Source organism: Balaenoptera borealis, assembly GCF_965194805.1.
Source record: "Balaenoptera borealis genome assembly, chromosome: 13".
NCBI lineage: Eukaryota > Metazoa > Chordata > Mammalia > Artiodactyla > Balaenopteridae > Balaenoptera > Balaenoptera borealis.
In genome coordinates this window covers 50343480-50366217 of record NC_138870.1, presented here as the reverse complement: position 1 = coordinate 50366217, position 22738 = coordinate 50343480, and the positions used below count along the sequence as shown (strand labels likewise).

General features: G+C 33.6%; 1 long non-coding RNA gene across 1 annotated transcript in view; it reads left to right on the top strand.

Moving 5' to 3' along the window:
• Positions 1-11848: 11848 nt before the first annotated feature.
• LOC309609610 overlaps positions 11849-22738 on the top strand; it is a 705176-nt gene continuing 694286 nt past the window's right edge. The window contains exon 1 of the long non-coding RNA XR_014233516.1: positions 11849-18014. This is a non-coding gene — a long non-coding RNA (uncharacterized lncRNA). The remainder of the gene's footprint in view (positions 18015-22738) is intronic.

Below are 22738 nucleotides of genomic sequence, written 5' to 3'. Positions count from 1 at the left end.
GTCTTACTGAGCTTTACAAATAACCAGTTTTTTATTTCATTGATTTTCTCTATTTTCTTGTTTTCAAACTAATTTTCTACTCTAAATTTTATTATTTCTCTTCTTCTACATGCTTTAGGAGGTAATGGCTCTTTTTTTCTCTAGTTTTCTAAGCTTAGATTATTGATTTTAGATCTTTCTTCTTTTTTAAAATATGTATTCAATGGTACAAATTACCCTCTAAGCATACCACAAATTTTGATAAGTTGTATTTTCACTTTAATTTAGTTTAAAATATTTTAAAATATGCCTTGAGACTTCTTATTTGACCATGTGTCACTTTGAAATATATTGTTTAATCTCCAAATATTAGGATATCTTTCCTATGATTTTTCTGTTATTAATTTCTACTTTAATTTCATTGTTGCAAACGTATGTTTTCTATTCCTTTAAATTTGTTAAGATGTGTCTTTCCACCCAAATCTTAACCATTATTACTTCAAATATTTCTTTTCCTCTATTCTATTTCCTTCTGTTGGTATTCCAATTATGCATGTTACATTGGTAGTTTGCCTGGTAACCTCAAATATTTGATGGGTCCAAGGAATATTATTGACTTTAGGTTTCATCTTTTTTCTTGGGATAAATATGGGAGTGATTACTTCCACACCATTTACATGTCAGAGTTGAAATTGTAAGTCATCTGAAAGTTTTAGGAATCAATAATACAGAAAGCTGCACCAACATTTGTACTCCTTTCATTGCACATATTTAGGTGTAGAAGGCCATAATGGCAGGTTAACAAAACTACCACTCTGTCGTTTGAAATTCTTTCAGTATGGTCCAGTAATAGGAGATATTTTCAGGCAATGGAGATGTGCAATCATCAGGGATAATATCCTGTGACCTGAACCTGTTTGGAAAATATTTATTGTCATGAAGAATAGTATTTATGAAAGTTGGGTTAACCTCAAAATTTACTTAGATTTTCGAGAAACAAAATAATCAAGTGTCAGTACATAGGATTTGATGTAAAAAACAAAACTGTACTTCAAAGATGTGTGGCTTTGGGAAAACTAAACATCCTAATTTTGGTTGAAGTTTATTTAATAATAAAAGAAGGAAAATAATATAGCTCTTTTTTGTAGTTTTTGAAAAGGTACATGGCATGTAGAAATCACTCAATATTAGCAATGATGATGACGGTGATGGTAAGGTGATGGTAGAGTTTCTTTGTCATTGTTTCTATAGTATTAGGCACAACTCACAGAAATCTTTAGATGTCACAGTGTCTCCTGTAATGCTCTATGGCCTATTATTAAGCATTGTACAAAATTCAGAAGTAACCTTTAGAGAAAAAGACCAACTCTCACTGTCGCCTTTGGGAGTGGTGATCTAGAGCACATCTGATTGTTAATGTAGCAAATGAGCACAAAAGACTCCAATCAATTAAGTCTGTTTTGTTGACAGAGACTCTGTTGAAGGTTTTCAGAAAGCATTTGATTGTATTTTATTCCAATACAAGTGTGTTAAATCATCTTCTGGTAAACAATGACCACTTAGTTAGTCACTAGTCTTTGAGAGGGAGTTTTCTGAAGCATGGTTCATCTAGTTGAGAGATGTTTGTTATTAGACAACTATGTTTTCTTCAGGATTAATAGTGGGTAAGATTGGGGGTTTATAATTTCAAGAATCATTGGTGTTTAAGCCTAAATGTCACTTCCTTAGACAAGCCCTCATGAAACTCTAAACTAAATCAAGACCCTAAGTTATAGTCTCCATTATACCTTTCAATTTTCATTTCTACCACTTACACAGTTTGCAATTATGTCTCCAAATTAGGTTTTAAAATCTCTTATAGACTAGATATAGTACAGACTTATGCAACTTTAGGACCTACACTTGTAAAATTTTAAAAAATAGTTATGCAAGGAGATAACCGAGATACTAGCTATTTTGGTCAGGCTTTAGTGGGCTTATGGCTTTCTTATAAGCATAAAATTGGCAGAAATTATGCTGTGTGATTTCTGAGGCTACTTTAGAATAGGCAACGCAGTTTCCAGCTTAGTTTATGCAAACATTCACAGATGGAGCTTTACAAGTAAGCCAAGCTTCATAGAAAAGCCACACATATGTGCTCCAATCAGTGTACATAGTTTTTAGCCTCCAAACCTAGATGCCAAGCATGTAAATGGATGAGCCTTCAGATGCTTCCAGCCCTTAGTCATGAGCCACCACAGCCTTGGAGTCTTTGCAGCTGAGGTTCCAGATATTGTGGAACAGAACCAAGCTGTCCCCACTATAACCTTTCGAAATCCTTGATCTTCAGAATTTGTGAATGTAACATGTTTGTTGTTTTAAATCACAAAGTTTGGAGATAATTTGTTACAAAGCAGTAGTAACTGAAACATGGAAAATAATGGAAATATCACAAGGACACTTTAGAATTTGGACAAAGAACTAACTCTGTATGAATTTAGGATTCAAATGATGGGCTCTGAATGCACACTCTAATTGCATATAGTAAGAACCATGTAATAAGTGCTCACTGTATCCTAAGACTATGCTAATGACCTTATATGCATAATCGCATATAATTCTCATAATAACTCTATATTTATGTACTATAACTATCTCTATTTAAAAACAAGAAACAGAAGCTCAGAGAGGTAAAGTAACTTAAGTGTCACAGATACAATAGGCCTCACAGGTGCCAGTGGGATGCTCTGAAGCTAGAATGGCCCTTCAGAATTGTCCCAATTGTGAGCAGGGAGAGAGTTCAGCCCTTTATAACCTGTGTCAACCAATCACAGCATTCAGGCTGCTCCAGAGAATCCTCTTCAATCATATAGAGGTGATAAACATGACACACTATTTTATGGTGATAGACATCAGGAGAGTTTTTAATTGGTAGAAGCATTGACTGGAAGGACAGACTATGTATGTTTCTTGGGATGCTTATAGGAGTCTGTTTATTAATCTGGTTTTGGTTACAGGAATGTATTTTGGTTTTGGATATTCACTGAGCTACACACTAAGTTGTAAACATTTTTGTGTGTATTTTTGGACATCAAAATTTTTTTAAATCTGCTATTTGAATCCTGATTACCCATCAAAACAAAGTAGAGTTTATTCCAAGAAAGCAAGATAGATTTACAATTTAAAAATAAATTACTGCCATTCACCAGACTAGCAGAATGGAGGAGAAAAAACCCATATAACCATTTCAGTAGATGTAGTTAAAACAATTCATAAATACTATTATTGGAAAAAAGTATTTGATAAGCATTACCTTCTCAGTAACAAGAATATTTGGGCCATCTCTTAGATATGTTCTTCTCTAATTGCCTTTCACTCCTGTTTGTCTTCACTCAAGATGCAAACTTCCCAAGAGAAAATCTGATTGGCCTTATTTTGGTTATGTCCACACTTCTCTGACAAGGGTAAGAGAGTTACTCTGGTTCCTGCTGTACAAAAAGTAGGACAAAACAGTTACTCTGTTTCCTGCTGTACAAAAAGTAGGCAAAAATAAGAGATACTCACTTCATGTTAACTTTAATAAATTTTTATTTAAATAAATCAATGCACTACCGGGTTCAAAGGTACAGATACATACAACTAAATTTCATATATTCTGAGCTATAAATGGTTCACTGAAATTGGAAAGACAGATTAAGTGAGAAAATTACTGTATATAAAACAGCAGAGGTAGACAAGAACCAGATCTCAAATGACCTGTTAGCCCATGTAAGTAATATGGATTTAATTATGAAGAAATAGAAAATTATTGAAGCATTTAAAGTACAATGAACATGAGCTAATGTGTGCTTTAGTTAAGAAAGAACATGCTGGCGTCCGTGATGAGAATAAATATGAGAAGAGTGAACTTCAAGCACAGAGATTAATTGTAACAATCCAGGTGAGAAATAAAAAGGACCTGAATTAATTGATAATGGAATGAAGAGAAAGGGACAGATTTAATTGCGGTTTATAAGGTACCATCCATGAAGCTGAGTATCTAGCTGAGAATGCAGAAGTAAAGGAGCATGAAAAGTCGAGGTTGAAAGGCACGTCTAATTACCTATTGAGGGGATATGAGAGAAAGATCAGTGAATGGGAAAACATAGAGATAATGAATCAATTTGATCTATTTTGACGTTAATTTTCCGGTTGCTCACCATGCTGGAGATGTCCAGTAGGCGTCTGGATATATAGGTCTGTTTTGAATTTAGGTATAAAGTATCAGAATGTGGTGAACAATTATTTTAAGCTTTTCCTTTAGTTTGGAACTTCTTTTTCTAATCCTCTTCTCCTTGAATATATCTGTTCCCACTTAAAGAATATATTCAAGTGTGGCTTCTGAAAAGCTTTACCTGCCATGATCCCCACACCAAAAGAGAAAAGAGCACTTTCTATTCTTCTCTACTCTGTTTTCCTTAATGCATCCAGAGCTGTCCATATTTAACTCTAACATGGAACTTAGCAAAATTATTTATATTCATCTAGAGTTTAAACTCTATAGGAGCAAGAATTTGGAATATCTCCTCTAGAATATGTCTTTAAGGCATAGCACTCTTCTTTGTAGATGTTGGTTGTATGATAAATATTTGGTGAACCAAATAATGAAACAATGAATAAATGAATCTGCAAACAAAAACAGAGACTCCGTAATATGTAGTCCCATTATCCCAAATACTTCTCCCAGTGCCTGGCACATAATAGATATGCAATAAAAAGTTTTAGTTATGAAATACCGAAGAACTACAGAATTACTCACACTCCATAATAAATTCATAAATACAGGTGAACTGCATGCATTTTCTTTTTTTATTTTATTTTATTAATTGTTTATTTATTTTTGGCTGTGTTGGGTCTTCGTTTCTGTGCGAGGGCTTTCTCCAGTTGCAGCGAGCGGGGACCACTCTTCATTGCGGTGCGCGGGCCTCTCACTATCGCGGCCTCTCTTGTTGCGGAGCACAGGCCCCAGACGCGCAGGCTCAGTAGTTGTGGCTCATGGGCCTAGTTGCTCTGCGGCATGTGGGATCTTCCCAGACCAGGGCTCGAACTCGTGTCCCCTGCATTCGCAGGTAGATTCTCAACCACTGCGCCACCAGGGAAGCCCCATGCATTTTCTTTTATCATCATTTCCAACATTGTCTCTCTTTTGCTACAAACACTATATATTTATACTTTAGCTGGAAGAATACATTGAGGTTTGTGCATCGTATTTTAATAATATACATCATATTAGGAATGTACATTATATACTTCCTGCCTTTATGTGTAATTTGCCCATTACTTCAGGATACGAGACTTTTGCAACAGTCTTTTTGCATTCCATTGACACTCTGGCCACTAATAGATATTCTACTCTTTTCTTCATTATTTTACACTTTAGATATCAATAATATTGAGAAATAATGATGAGTAAAAAGCTAAATGACATTCTAATTCACTCTGGAAATGGCTCCTTAAACACTCATTGTCTGGCTAATGCACAATAAGGGGAAATGTATTTCCTAGTCATTGGCTAGCCATTTAATCTTGCTGCATTTACATGCGCAATCCTGATTTTATCTTCCTACATTCTGGTTGTGGTTGAAGACTGCTCACAAATGGTATTATTTGAGAGTATGTGTGTGTTTGAATGTGCAGCATTGCTGAGAAAAAATATAATGAGTGTAATGAACTTTCCAAGGAAAATGAAGCTTAGTTCTATCACCAATACTTTTGAAATGGTAATTCATGGTGCTCTTCATCAACTACATTATAAATGTAATGGTCTTTAAAAACAGAGAACACGTTGTTCACATATTTTTGTTTTGATGCCTCAAGTTCTAGTTTGAGCATCATATTTTGTACCACGTGTTTCTTTGTGAAATTTTATTTTTTAAATTCTTCTCATGTTCTTTGTGTCAATCATTGAAAATTCAACAGTAATGCTGCTTATTTCAAATAGCCTTTATGCCTTTTCTGCTGCCTTTAATCTGTCGTTGGCTAGTAAAAAATATATCAAATCTTCTTATGAGTTATATTTAATATAAGAATCAATATAGCACAAAATGAAGCCATATGAGTAGAATTCAAGACTTCGGTTGAGGAGCTTTGCAATAAAAAATTTTGTTCCTAAACATTTTTTTTCTTTTCATGTATTTTCAGAATCATGTAATTTGTTCTGTGGGACTGATATTCACAGAAATCAAATCTGTGTAAAAGTGAGACACTTCTCTATTGAAAAAAAGATTTACACAAGAATAATTATTTCCAAGTTGTTCTGTAGCTGAAATTACACTTTTTCCTTAAATAGGAGATAAAATGATCTGGTGAAATTAGTACCTGCTTTGGAATCAGAAATATGAATTTAAATCACAGAACAGATAATTGATTAAGTATGTTAACTTATAGAACTCAATTAACTTGTGAACCTTAATTACTTATCTACAAAGTGGGGCACAATCACTTATGTCACACTGTAAGACTTCAGTGATATAGCATACCAAAAAACACTACCATAGTGTCTGTTATGTGCCAGGGTAGGTTCTAAACTCTTTCCATATATTATTTATGTAAATCATGTATATATTATATATATATATATATATATATATATATATATATATATATATAATTTTTAGGATAGAATCTGATATACATAATCAGGATAGATTCTATTAGCCTAATAATAAAACTTCATGGCATTTCAAGCATGCAAATCACATGAGAAGAAAAAATCATCAGTGCTGTTTGGAGAATGAAACACCAAATCTAACAGTTCTCTTTTTCAGTATTAGGCAGGTGTATAATATGTAATTCTTGTTATTCACGATTCTTCAATAACATGAAAATTGGCAATTACTGATTCTTTGTTATAAAGCTCTTCTAGAGATCCTAAAATCTCCAGAATGGTTCAGAATGCCCAGAACTCAGCAAAAAAGATTAACACAGGATGAGGCCCTCAAGTAATTTTAAGGCAAATTTCCTGAAGACCTGTAATATTAACTCATGCATAGCCATGAGTAGCCAGGGTGTGGCTACAAGAACACAAACAAACAAAAAACCTAGTCCTTGCTTAGAAGCTTTATGAATAATATCTGGAAAAATAAAAGTTCCCATCAGCATTTCAGGATGGGACCAGTGAAGATAATGATATAATTGTGAAAAATTCAGAAGATTGTCATATTTTTTTTGAGAAATGGACCCAAAGAAAATACGTGAAACTTGGAAAATATTACAACCAATTATTTTAAAAAAACAGCCTTTGGTTATCAAAATGTCATAATTGTAGGGATTAGAAATCACCTTTTCTATTCCTGAGGAATTTCAAGATCCATCTAAAGCAATACAAATTGTTCTGATATCATTTTTACAGCCTGCACCTTATTATTCATTATTAGGGATTTATATCTGCCCTTGGCTCCTGTCTGAGAATTTCTTTGAATACTTGCTGAGCAATTACCTTCTTTAGCAATGGGGAAGAAATAATAGGGGTGAGAGGTGTAACTCAAATTAACTCTTTTTCTTTTTTACTAGTTTTTAACACCTTCCACAGTTCCTGTTGCTAAATGACCTGAGCTTATACTTAATGCTAAAAACCAGTGCTATCTAGCAGATGTTAACAGAGATGGGAACAGTTAGACTGATGTAAATAAAATATTCCCATGTGCCCAGAATCTTATTCCTGAATAGGCTTTAAAGAACATAAATCGAGGGAGTTTTGTCAGTCTATTTCCAAATACAACAGAAGTGTAGACTCTCAGAAATAAAGAATAAAGATCATAGGTCAACTTGATGTGCCGGAGTTGTAGAACCTGCAGGGAAGGTGGTGCCACAGAAGGATGAATTATCCGCTCCTCAAACTTGAGGTGATCAATGATCATGTGCACTTTATGTGTGCACTAATAATCTCTTTGCAAAATGTCTTATTACTTCCAACACAGGAGAGATGTGAATTGACAAGATAAAAGCAATAATCCTAGAAAGTAATGAGAAAAAAATAAGTTATCCTATGTTGAATCAGAATCAAATTGTTGTCAAGAATTTAACATGGAGGAATGTGAAAAAGAGGAAAACAAACTCTACAGCTTAGTGGTTATCCAATGGAATAAGGTTCTGACTGAGCATCAGTAAAGAAGAAGGAAGTGTAACATGCAGAAAACAGAAAGCAAGAGAAATCTGTTACACTTCCAAGGAGGCAGAACCTCCCTGAAATTGTGAGGTAGGTGAATGTTTAAGGAAAACAGAGAGAGTTACACCTGAATAAACTTTGGATAATTTGTTTGGATAAGATGCTTTGGTATATACATTCTAGTTTTTTTAAACCCAAGTTTCCTCATCTGTAAAATAGTGTAGATAACAACACATATTCTTTTCACTTTTTTGTGATAGACAACTGAGATAATGCATGAGAAACAACATGAAAAAATAGAAGGCAATAGTTATGGAATTGGTGGCAGATGAAAAATGTCAGTGTTTTAGTGAAAATGATGTAATGTAGGAGAACACAAATCTCAATACAACTAGATCTGTAATAAAATGAAATATTATTTCCCTAAGTTTTGTATTTAATTTACCAGGATTGTGAACAAAATTTAATCATTAAATTCCTACTGTTTTATTGGTCTGTGAGCAAATACCATGTTTTTTTGTCTGTTTTGTTTTGGTCACACCTCATGGCTTATGGGATCTTAGTTCCTCAAGCAGGCATTGAATCTGTGGCTCCTGTAGTGGAAGCGTGGAGTCCTAACCACTGGACTGCCAGGGAATTCCCAATACCATGTTTTTATGTATCAATTTTTAACTAAAATATGGGCACATTATCACTATTTTTCTATTATTCCTTTTTTTTTTTTTAAGGTACTAATGGTAAAGCCAGGATCTACCATTACTGAAGGATACCACATATTTATTTCAAAGAGAAAACTAAATATGGTTGAATGAACAACTAAATTAACTGCCAATTAAACATCTAAAATCAACACAAAATCAGGGATTTTACCCATACCTTTTTTGTATTTAACAGTCTAGTATATGTGTGACAGAAAGAGAGAGGGAGAGAGAGAGAGAATAAGTAGGCGTGGCCTCCTTATTCAGTTGTAATGGACTGTTTTCCATCTGTCATGCCCCAGATTCTATGTTATCAGCTGAATCAGTCAATAAATTCATATAACAGAATTCGTTGTCTAGCTTAGTTTTACTTCCTTACACACCCTCTTAAAAGGACTATTGTTATACATCAATAACCCCTTTCCTGAGCAAATACCAAAATGTATACTTTTGTTTTTTACACTGTGGGGGGAAAAGCACATACACAGCATACACCACACACCATTATTTACTTGTGTTTGATGTTTTGTTTGCCACAAAGCAGTTATCATAAATAACATCCAAGAGAGTACACTCAGCCTTTAATAATATTGTTTTGGGAATACATCACCTAGCACTGAAAATGTCGTATAAAATTCATATCCGTAACTGTTTACAGAGGGGGAAAAAGAACAGTTGCACTTTGCAATGCTAGCACAATTCTCCAAAACACTGAGAAAGATGCCATGTGCTCTGTCTTTTTTCACACTTATTTTTGGTATCTGGAGCTATGTTTCAGGGTTATATTGATTTTCATTCTGGCTGTGGTTGATTAATGTTTCAGGAAGGAGTCAGGTGCATTAGTGCATAGCTGAATAGAAATATTAGTGCTTTTTCTCAAGCGGGGTGGGGGTGGGACAAGACCAACCCACCTACTGGTTTTAGCTGGTAATGTGTACACACAATAAAATGAATCTCTAAAATTGACAACCACATGGATTGGTTAACAGGAAGCTCCACATTCTTTTCAACACTTGTTATTGTTATTAATGGCCTGTCAGCAACTTCTGGCAACAAATAAAATGTTAATGTTTTGAGAGAACATTAGTGATCTTTTTATTTTTTCTTCAGATTTAATCTTTAGGTTAAGTGTGTTCACCTTATAAATTTGCTTCCCAGAAGGCACATTCTTTAGTAATTGCTTTTCCTTGATAAGGATTTCTCACTCATTACAGGGAAACTGCAAATGTAATAGTTAAGAGACACAATTCCATTGTATTAACATTTTTCATCCTGACCCTATTCCCAAGGTTGAGAAACTACTCGTCAGTTTAATGTTTTCTATTTGCTTCTTTGCCAGCTGCATATTTCTATTTTAATAGCTCATTTTCCACCATCCACAATTCCCTTCTTCATATCAGCTTGGCTTTTTTTTTATATGACTGTTACATGATGCACACAGATTTCTCTGAACCTATTAAATGTCCAACATATTGTCATCCAGATAAACAATCACACCTGATTAATGTGACTTGCAAACTTCCATTCATTTCTGAGAAGGAAATAACATTTTGTAGAAATAACAGCCATTTAGACCCACTGGTTATTACTGGGTTTGAAATATTGCATTTTATTTAAAGAAATGTTAATGATTACAGTGAATGAAAACACATTTAATAAAACAGACTCAGTAATTCAATTTGGTTATAATCAAAGTTTATCTTAATTTGAATTTTGGAAGAAATCAACATTTAAAAAATTTTTAGCAGTCCTCACATTTGCTAAAATTATACAGCTTAGATGGAACATGACTAAAACTTCAGCTTAAATGTACATTTAATACTGCCAAAGGCTAATCAACTTCAGAAAGTCCAGTAGCCATATAATGAGGAACTGATTATGAAACTCTAAATCAATAGAGAATTCCCTATAATAAATAGAGAATGTCCCTAGTATAAAAGTCAAATGCACTCGTTTACCATACACTTCAGTTCATTGAAACAATGCCACATGTTAGTTTGCTCCAAATGTGAACCATGTTTTTCTGTTTCCTTGAAATTACTGAAAAGCTTTCATTTCTTACTGCTGACCAAAAAAAAAGTAGCAAATAATGTAACTTCTTATTCAACTTATGTATATCTAGTCTTAAAATCATATTTCCTATTACATTAGGTCCATTTATTTTCTCTGAAAAAAATCTCTTCTGAAGCCTTGAAGTTTTAATCTGGACTAATTGCTTTCTTGACACATTCCAAAATTCTTTACTTGAATATCTTGTGGGTTTACTGGAATCTCAATCTTCCTCTGTGTTGTTTTTGTTTTTGTTTTGTTTTTTGCATTGTTTTGTTGTGGTTTATTGTCAATTATCTTCCTCTGAAAGGAATATAGGGAAGAAAATTTGTGTTCTTGCATGTCTGAAAATATATTTATTTTGACTTCATGCTTGATTGTTCTTCGGATGGGCATAGAATACATAAATAAATAACATTATTAAAAAATAATTTAATCTAAGTTTGCATGTTGTCTCTTTTGTTCCATTGGTCTTTTCTAAAATGTTATCATCTCAAGAATGTTGTATAAACAGAATCATAACCTTTTAGATTGACTTCTCCATTAAGCATAATTCCCTGAAGATTCATCCAGGTTGTTTATGTGTCAATAGGTTGTTCCTTTATATTGCTGAATAGCATTCCATGGTAAATATGTAGCACAGTGTGTTAAACAGTTCACTTGCTGAAAGATATCTGGACTGATTTCTTTTTTGCTGTTACAAATAAAGCTGCTTCTAATATTTCCATACAGATTTTTGTGTGTGAACATAAGTTTTTATTTTTCTGGGATAAATGCCCCTAGATGCAAGTGCTGGGTCATATGGTAGCTGTATGTTTAGTGTTTTCAGACTCTACCAAACTATACCAAGAGTGTCTGTACCATTTTACATTCCCATCAGCAATACGTCAGCAATCTAATGTCCAAATGCTCACCAAAATTTAGTGGTGTCATTATTTTATTACTTTACCCATCCCAGTAGATATGTGATGTCTCATCATGATTTTTTTTTTCATTGTGATTTTAATTTGTATTTCCATAATGAGCTAATGATGTGAAAGAAACATCTTTTCACATGCTAATGGTCTTCTGTATTTCACCTTCAGTGACCAATATGTTCATTTATATTGTCCATCTTTATATTGTATTTTTTTATGTTGAATTTTGGGATTTTTATATATTCTAGATATTAGTGCTCTATTGGACACATGGTTTGCAAATATATTTTCCCATTCTGTGGCTTTTGTTTTCATTGTCTTCACATGGGCATTTACAGAGCATTTTAAAAAAATTTTTTTTATAAGATCCAATTTTTAATCAATTTTTCCTTTATGGATTATGCTGCTTTTGTAAGATCTAAGAACTTGTTGCCAGCCCCAGTTCAAAAAGATTTTATATTTTTTAATGTTCTATATTTTTTTGTATTACTATTAAACCTGTGTTCCATTTAGAGATTTTTCTTGAAGTATAATTGACTTACAATATTATATAAGTTTCAGGTGTACAACATAGTGTTTTGATGTTTTTATACATTACAAAATGATCACTATGATAACTCTGTTAGACAATAGGTCTAGTCGAATAACATACAAAGTTATTACAATATTATTGATTATATTCCCTATGCAGTATATTATATCTCTGTGACTTATTTATTCTATAACTGGAAGTTTGTACCTCTTAATAGCCCTCACCTAATTCATTCATCCCCACACACTCCCCTCTGACAACTACCACTTTGTCCTCTGTATCTATGAGTCTGTTTCTGTTTTGCTATGTTTGTTCCTTTGGTTTTTGTTTTTTGTTTTGTTTTGTTTTAGATTCCACATATAAGTGAGATCATATTCTCTTATTCACTTTCTGTGTCTGACTTATTTCACTTAGCATAATACCCTCTAGGTCCCTCCATATTGTCACAAATGGCAATATTTCATTCTTTTTGTGGCTGAGTAATAGTCTTTCGTATGTATATACCATATGCACTTGAAATGAAGGTGTATTCTGCTTCTCGATGGACTGTTCCATACATATCTATTAAGTTCATCTGATCTAATGTGTCATTTAATGCCATTGTTTCCTTATTGATTTTCTGTCTAGATGATCTATTCATTGATGCAAGTGGGGTGTTAAAGTCCCCTACTATTATTGCGTTACTGTCCATTTTTTTATGTTTGCTAGTATTTGCTTTATGTATTTTTGTGCTCCTATGTTGGGTGTAGTATCTTCTTGTTGGTTTGATCCCTTTATCATTATGTAATGTCCTTCTTTGTCTCTTATTACATACAGTCTTTGTTTTAAAGTCTGTATTGTCTGATATAAGTATTGCTACCTCAGACTTCTTTTTATTCCCATTTGTATGGAATAACTTTTTCCATTGGATATACTTTTTGTTTGAGGTATGAGGTTTAAGTTGAGGTTTATTCTTTTTCTTATGTATATCTAATTGTTCCTGGACTACTTGTTGAAGAGGATATTTTTCCTCATTTGAATTGTTTTCCAATTTTGTCAAAAATCAATTGGGTATATTATGTGGATCTATTTCTGCTTCATAGATCTATGTTACCATCCCTCCACCAATAATATACTCTCAATTATTATAGTTATATATTTAGCTTTAATATTGTATAGAGTAATTCTTCCTACTTTATTCTTTATCACAAGATATTTTAGCTATGTTGGGACCTGTGCTTTTCCTTTTAAATTTTAGAACAAATCTGTCCATATCTACACAAAATCTTGCTGGGATTTTGTAGGAGTTGCACTAAACCTATATGCCTACTGGGGAAGAATTTACATCTTCAGTGTATTGACTCTTCCAATTCATGAACATCATTTATCTCTCCATTCACTTGGGTCTTCTTTGATTTCTTCTGTCATAATTTTATGATTTTCTGCATATGTATCTTGTACATGTTTTAAGTGTATATCTAAGTATTTAATTTTCTTTGGAGTGATTGTAAGTGGTATAGTGTTTATAATTTCTGTTTCCACATATTTACTGTTAGTATATAGAAATGCAATTGATATTTGTGTGTTTTTTGTTTTTTTTTTTAATTTTAAAAATTATTTATTTATTTTTGGCTGTGTTGGGTCTTCGTTTCTGTGCGAGGGCTTTCTCTAGTTGCGGCAAGCGGGGGCCACTCTTCATCGCGGTGCGTGGGCCTCTCACTATCGCGGCCTCTCTTGTTGCGGAGCACAGGCTCCAGACGCACAGCCTCAGTAGTTGTGGCTCACGGGCCTAGTTGCTCTGCGGCATGTGGGATCTTCCCACACCAGGGCTCGAACCTGTGTCCCCTGCATTCGCAAGCAGATTCTCAATCACTGCACCACCAAGGAAGCCCGATATTTGTGTGTTTATCTTGCCTCCTGCAGCCTTGTTAAACAGATGTCTTAGTGCTAGGAATTATTTATAGACTTATTAGAATTTTTATGTAGACAAATATATAGATTTATTTATTAACTTTAAACTGTATACCTTCTTTTTATTTATCGCTATCTCTAGAACTTCCAGTACAATGTTGAACAAGAGTGGTGGGAGCAGACATTCTTGCCCTGTTCCCAGTCTTCAGGGAAAGCATTCAATCTTTCACCACTAAGTATTATAATAAATGTAGAATTTTTGCAGATTATTTCTTTCCAGTTGAGGTAATTCCACTGTATTCCTAACTGGCTGAGTGTTCTTTTCATGGATGGGTATAGAATTTTGTCAAATTGCTACTGTAACACATCCATTAACTTATTTGATTACAACAACACAAATTTATTACCTTACAGTTCTAAATTTCAGAAGTCCTAAAACAATGTGTTGACAGCAGCCTGTTCATTCTGAAGACTAGAAAAAAAGCTGTTGCCTTGCATTTCCATCTTCTATAGGCCTCCTGCATTTCTTAGCTCACAGCTATTTCTGTATGTTCAAGATCAGCAACATAGCATCTTCAGATCTTCCCCTACATACACTGCTTCTCCCACCTTTGCTTCCATTATCACATCTCATTTTCCAATTCTGACCTTCCTGCCTCTATTGCATAAGAACTCATGTGATTACATTGGTTCTACTCAATAATCTAGGATAGTCTTTCCAACTCAAAATCCCAAACTTAATCACATCTTCAAAATCCCTTTTGCCATATAAATGAACATATTCACAAGTTTGGGAATTAGGACATGGATATCTTTGGAGGAGGAGACATTATTTTGTCTACTGCAGATCTTATGATTTCTCTCCCTTAGCATGTTGATATAGTGGATTATACTGATTGCTTTTGAAATGTTGAAGCAGACTTGTATACCTAGGATAAATCTCATTTGGTCAATTTATATAATTCTTTTTAGATATGATTGCATTCTACTTGCTAATATTTTGTTGAGCATTTTAAGTCTAAGGTCATGAGAAATGTTGGGCTGTAGTTTTTGTTTGTGTGTATGTGTGTGTGTTTTGTCTTGGTCTGGTTTTCATATCAGGATAATAATGCCTCATAAACTGTATTTGGAAGTGTTCCCTCCTTTCCTATTTTTTAAGTTATTGTGTAAAATTTGTATTCATTATTTGAAAGTTTGTTAGAATTCTCCAGTGATACAAAACTCAAATTACAAATTCCTTTGTTGGTACAGGCTGCTCAGATCTCTAATTAGTCTTGCTTGAGGTTTGGTAGTTTGTGGTTTTTGAGGAATTGTATGATATTGGGGAAAAGAGAATATTTAAATTATGAATTCAATTTACTTAATGGTTTTAGGGTCATCCAAAAATATTTATTTAACATTAGGTGAGTGTGGTAGTTTGTGGGATCTTTTTTAAGAATTAATCAATTTCATCTGTTTTCAAATTTATGTATTTAGAACTGTTTTTATTATTCCCTGGTCATCCTTTTTATGACTGCAGGTTCTCTAGAGATATCCTTCATTTTATCCTTCATTTAGTAATTTGTGTTTTCTTTCTTTTTTTTCACAAGAAATTTGTCAATTTTATTGGTCTTTTCAAAGAATCAGTCTTTGTTTCATTGATTTTATCTATTAATTTAATGTTTTCTATTTCATTGATTTCCATTCCTCATTATTTCCTTCCTTCTGCTTCCAATCCTTCTCAAACTCTTCCAAAAATTGAAGAGGAGGAGCACTTCTAAATTTACTTTTCAAGCTCAACATTACCTTGATACCAACGAGGACACTGTAAGAAAAAAAAAGTTACAGACTAACATCTCTATAGACATAGATGCAAAAATCCTCAACAAAATACTAGCAAACTGAATTAAACAGCATATAAGAAGGATCACACATAATGATCAAGTGGGACTTATCCCTGGAATGTAATGATGTTTCAGTGTATGCAAATCAATAAATGTGATACACCACATTAACAGAATGAAGGGTGAAAACCATATGAACATCTTGATAGATGCAGAAAAAGCATTTGACAAAATTTAACATCCTTTCATGATAAAAACTCCCAACAAATTGGGAGGAACATATCTCAACATTACAAAGTCTTATATATGTCCACAGGTAGCATCATACTCAATGATAAAAAGCTAAAAGCTTTTCCTCTCAAATCAGGAACAAGACAAAGATGCCTACTCTTGCCACTTCTCTTCAGCATAGTACTGAAAATCTTAGCCAGATAAATCAGGTAAGAAAAAAAGAAGTCAAAGGCATCCAAATGGGAAAGGAAAAAGTAAAATTGTTTCTCTTGAGATCATAGACTATTTCTGTGGGCTGTGGTTCCAATGACAGTTTGATTTTCTGGCTTTTGCAGTGTTATTTCAAACTGCCTCATTTAACTGGTGCCACCAGGGCTTCCACTGGTCTTTACTGGTGATGCCTGAGAGGACAGAAGGGTTTACTCCAGGTCAGGGTGCCAGATGTATCCCAGTAGGGGAGAAATGTGGTTCAATCCTCCAACCATCCAACCCCTCCCCCATTTGCCCCAGTGTCTCTGGGAAAGAGAGGAGAATCTCTGGCCTAAGAGGACAAAGAGGCTTCCTAGTCAGTAGTGAATCTACTACTGTAGTGTATCTCTCCTGTTGGCTCTGCCTACCTTCATTGATATCTCGTAGTGGAAAAAGGAAGTCAAGCCTGGTGGAGGAGAGTGCTTCCCCTGGCTACTTATTTCTGGCAGAGCTCCCAACCTATCCCCCTTTCCATTGGTATTAGGTCGGCATGCTATTGTTAGGAAAACACTCATTCCATCAAGGGAAACAGTGAAGCTACCTGAACAGTCTTCTGTTGCTAGGTAGGGGATCAGTAAAAAAACAGGTTTGGATAGCCTTCTGCTGACTGGGAGCATACATGACTCCCTGCTGCTGTGCTGTTCCTCCTGTTCTGAATCCCCAAACCAGCTCACCTTCCTAGCACCTTTCAGAGTTCTCATTTGCTTGTCTTTTGTGTCTTTTCCAGGGATAATATAGTTGTGCTTAACAGGGAGGGTTAGAGGAAAACAGGTCTATACCATCTTTTCCAGGCTGGAAGTCTTCATTTTTAAAAAAAACCTCTGTCTTCCCTTGTTACTTTGAAATTTTACTATTGTATGTCTAGATGAAAATTTAAAAATTTATCTTCATCTACACTGTGTAAACACTCAATGTGAAGGCTCATGTTTCTTTTCAGCAGTGGGAATTTTCCTTCCATCATTTCTTTGTTAACTTTGTCCCATACATTTTACCTATTCTCTTATCCTGGATCTCCTATTACTTGAATATTGGCCCACCTATATTGATTACTTATGGCTTTTTAATATTTTTCCCTCTGAGGATTATTATATCTTTATCATTTTGCTACATGTTCTACCATTATATTCAAGCAATTGTATACATTTTTTCCAATTCAGCAACTATATTTTTAATTTCTAAGAATACACTCTTTTTCACCATTTTTCATAACATTATTAAATTATTTCTGTAAGGCAATAGCAATATCTTTTCAAAAAGCTCTGAAAACCGGTGAGATTTCTAGGTTAAACTCCATACAGTAAATCTCTTTTACAATCAAGCCTTTGAATTTTAACAGAAAAACTTGTACCTTTTTTTTTAGTTAACAATTCTGAGATATAATTATACCTAATTCGTTATAATCATAGAAACACCCTAAATTAACCTCATATTTGAAGGGAAGTTTGCTTTAAGTATTTTTTTTAAACTGGATTAAAAATCTTTATGTTAAAAGTGATCTGTCGGGACTTCCCTGGTGGTCCAGTGGTTAAGACTCTGCACTCCCAATGCAGGGGACATGGGTTCGATCCCTGGTCTAAGATCAAACTGGGAACTAAGATCCCACATGCTGTGCAGCGCAGCCAAATTAAAAAGAAAAAAGAAAAAAAAAAAAAGCTCTGAAAACCAATTATAGGTTTTGTTTTTAAATTATTTCCTGTTCCCTGAATTATCTCTGATTTCTTGATGACTTAATTTTTTATTTTCTTCTCTCAGTCTTTCTTTTTTACTCTCTTACTGTTTTGAGTCTTCTCTGCTAAGCATGTAATACATGTCCATTTACCGTGAAGCTTGCTGATAGTTAACTTGATGTATGAGAGGGGCATTTTCTTCCATTTACAGTGAGTTAGGTTTGCGGCCTATTGCTATGGGCTCTCAAATGCTGAGATGATGAGAACAATAGCAAGTCCCCACTGGTTTGTTCAATGCCTTGTAAATTACCTCTACCATTTTTTATCTTGGGGCTGAATGCTAGATTGCATGGTATTTTTCATTTAGATAGTGTATGAAAAGATACAGCTGTTTTCTTAATTAAACTTCAATCAATTTCCTTGTTTTCAGCACCCCTTCTCACCTTGGCCCTCTAACAAACTGCCAAAGAGAAGCCTGGGTCTGCATTTGGCCAGGCAATCTGCATTCATGACGTACTGACATTTCCTCTCCGCTTCATCCATTAGCATTCTCCAGAGTCCAACTACATAAAAATTTTAAAACTCTCATCCACCTGTGAAGACGCTGTTGTTTCTCTTTGTTGTTGTTGCTCCATTCTTTTTCTATTTCTCTTACTTCTATGGAGTGTTGGGTATGCAGTTTAGGATAATGGGATGTAAATTCTTGTGCTAAGTCTTCCATATTAAATTGCAAGTCTATTCATAACATTTAAGTACTAAATTACACTTGTTATAAATAAACATTTGCAAGCAGAGAAAATCTCTTGATGATTTTCATGATATTTACCAATAATTTCTAGAAACGGGAGCTGTCTGTTATATTATTATTTCCATGACAACCAAACTTTATTTCCCCAAAGGGTTAAAAAGGGAAAGTATACATTGGATTCTCTTAAGTTCCTGTAGATATTATAATATTTTTAGAAATCTCCTTTTTATCTACCTTGTACCCAAGAATAAAATATTCTTGAATTTCTGAATATTACTTCTTTTCCTGATTTTGTTGTGTTTACTCAAATATTTTTATAGTAAAACTGAAGCATGCAAAAGAGCATCACATTAAACAATTTAAATGATATTTGCTTGACTACCATGTCTATCTATATGTAAAGCATAAGAAAATTATATTCTTTTTTATATTTATATGTATATATTTTTAAATTAGACCCAGAATGTTTTCTATTATTTGATCTTTCATTGACTAGAAGTGTGAGTTAGAAAAGTCATTTTATCTCCCTGGGTTCAATTCTTCACATGGGGAAAGAAGGGACTTTGCTAGACAAGTATATATTTTTCCTAGGATTTTACGTTTCATAGAATACATGTTTTAGTCTGTATATGTAACTTATGTTTGGAACATCAGCAGTTACACTGAGGAATTTCTAGTTTCAGTGTTCTACTTTATTTGCTAATATTTAAATATCAATGAAATATTTTGACCATTCTGGCAAAAACTTTTAAATGTTACTTAACTGTTTCATTAACTTCAATAAATGTTATTAAGTCATTTCTATCAAGCCTCTGAAATTATTTTACCAACTGAGCTAAAGGCAGTTTAGAGACCAACACAATACATGATCAAATACACACTGGGAACATATGTATTTATTTATTTATTTATTTATTTGTTTATTTATGGCTGTGTTTGGTCTTCGTTTCTGTGCGAGGGCTTTCTCTAGTTGTGGCAAGCGGGGGCCACTCTTCATCGCGGTGCGCGGGCCTCTCACTATCGCGGCCTCTCTTGCTGCGGGGCACAGGCTCCAGACGCGCAGGCTCAGTAGCTGTGGCTCACGGGCTTAGTTGCTCCGCGGCATGTGGGATCTTCCCAGACCAGGGCTCGAACCCGTGTCCCCTGCATTAGCAGGCAGATTCTCAACCCCTGCGCCACCAGGGAAGCCCGAACATATGTATTTAAAAAGTACTTGCATGTACTGAAACCACTTTGAAATTTATATACGAAGAAATATTACAATGAATGTATTTATTTGGCATGACTGTGTGATAGACATTTAAATGTACCTATTACTTACCCATTCACAGTCTTTTTTCTCTCTAATAGAACTCTGATATTTTCAGGAGTATAATGCACTAAGAAAACCTTCTAGATTCCCATTGAGTTACTTTTGTATAACTGACCCATATATCTGATCAATTAGATATAAGCTTCAGTCTACTGGTGGCACTTCCAATAAGCTGTTGCTATCCTAAAAAAAGTATTGGGTTGGCCAAAAGGTTTGTTCAGGTTTTTCTGTAAGATGTTAAATATTAAACTTAGCTGGCACTATTCTTTTGCCCTTCACTTTCTCCCTTCTTTTCTTCTTTCTTTCATTCTTTTTAAAATAGTTATAGCAGCCATCTTTCATAAGGCAATGAGTAACAGAGTAAGAGTACTGGGAAAGAAAGATAAAATCACCCTTGGAAACTGATTGTGTGTCATAGAACTATCCATACTAGCTCTTATCTCCTTTATGTCTGAAGTTTTCTGCTACATGAGAAAAATAGATCCCTATTTAGATAAGTCTGTAGTCACGTATTTCCATTATGTGAAGCTGAGTATTTTAATTTCGCAGTTTCTTCATTTTTCAATTGAACAGACACGTGCTGATTTAATAATATATGAATAGTGTAATATAATATTGAATTGATCTATATTTACTGAGAATAAGGGAAGTCAGATGATACATCTGTTCCACAAAAATAACAAAATATTTAAACCTTCTCAGAGAGGTGGCATGTACTTGCTAGGAGGTGTCATTTCTAAATGTAAGTAACAGTATTATAGAAATTGTGAAATTTACAGAGAGTTTCAGAAAAAAAGAAAGCTAGACATCTAATCACCACACAATTTGACCTGACAGATAAAGAGAAGTTCATTAGTTGGTCTAAATATGCAAGGACATTTAAAGCAGAAGGATCAACATGTCCAAATGTATAGAGACAAAGAGTTGCATAATATTTTTAAAGAATGTCAAATAATACAATAATTATAATTTATAAACTCTGAGGACAGTGGAGATATTGTAAATTGAGCCTGTCTGTAGCACTTAGCACTGTGCCTGGTATACATAGTAAGCACCTCAAAATTTAATGAAATTAATGAATATATAAATGCATTCATGAAAAATCGCAGAAATTTGGAGTGGTAGGGGAGAAAAAGATAGGAAATATATATTCATTCTTGTCTAATGATTACTTTTATCTTTGTTGTGTCTCTCACAACCAAATTCTTACTATTTAACATGATGAGAATAATTATCTTATGAAGGCTATCTTGCTGTGAATGATAAAACAATATGCCCATACCCATTCAACATTAATAAGTGGGTATAATTTATAAGGGATTACTAAACATTTAATATCAGCCATGTTAGATCTTATAGAATTTTGAAAAACAAATGTCAGATAATTGCTTAATTCACTAAATTAATTACATAAGTAAGATTTCAGTATTTTATGCATTTTTAAAATAATTTGGACGTATCAGTAGTAAGACATATAAATCTGAAACATTTCAAGATGCTGCTTAATGAAGTTATATCTAAGGAATATATGTGTCTAGTACCAGGTCAGATGAGTTATTTAAAATAAATAATTTAGAGATTTGACTTTCTTAATTTATATAAATATTTCCGGCAAGATAACATATATTCTTAAAAATTAAAATCTGTCTAGCCAATCTCCATTTCATCCTGAATTATAGCTTACTTTTACATCAAGTCATAAAAATTGCATTCTTCCAATTTCTGTTGGTAATCAACTGTGACATTCAATGGCGTAAATCTTTCTTCAATTCATTTCCTCCTTCTTCGAAGAAATGAAAATAAAGTACATCTAAAAATGGTGATTATAGCAAGCACAAGAGATTCTTTTTTGCTAAATTCTTGGAAGTTTAGATTTGAATTTAAACCTTTCCTGCCATTCATCTGTAGCAATAAAAGAAAACTTGCTTTATTTTTGAACTAAAGATGATAGCTTAAAACTTAAACTTTTTTATTATCAGATCAATTTGAAAAGTATCACTCAAATGTAGTCCTGTGTTTTCTAACTCGAACCTCAGGCAATGTCAGTGAACATAACAGCCTAATGTAAGGGTGGCCTGGCAGCAAGAGCAGATGAGTCCAGACCAATATCTCTGCTGAGACTGACTCAGTCTGTTGCATTGGGCACATTTCTAGACCAATCTATGTCTAAAGTTTTTCTTACCCATGAAAGTTAGATTTTTGATAATAGCTTTTGCAGAGGGATGATCTGTAGACTTGTGGCTTAATTTATAGATTACTTTTGAATCTGAAAGATATTTTAAATTACAAATTTTAAAGTAGTTTTTTTAATAAAGAAAAATTTCAAACACAGCAAAGTGGATAAAGACTACAGTCAAATCTGCAACACATATCCAATGTTCAAAAATTATCAAGATTTCTTCTTCTTTCCATCATTATTAAAATTTCTTCACTAAAATTTTGAGAAATCTCAAAACTTATATAACCCCACTCCTATATGTTTCAGTTTGCATTTTTTAAAATATTTATTTATTTTATT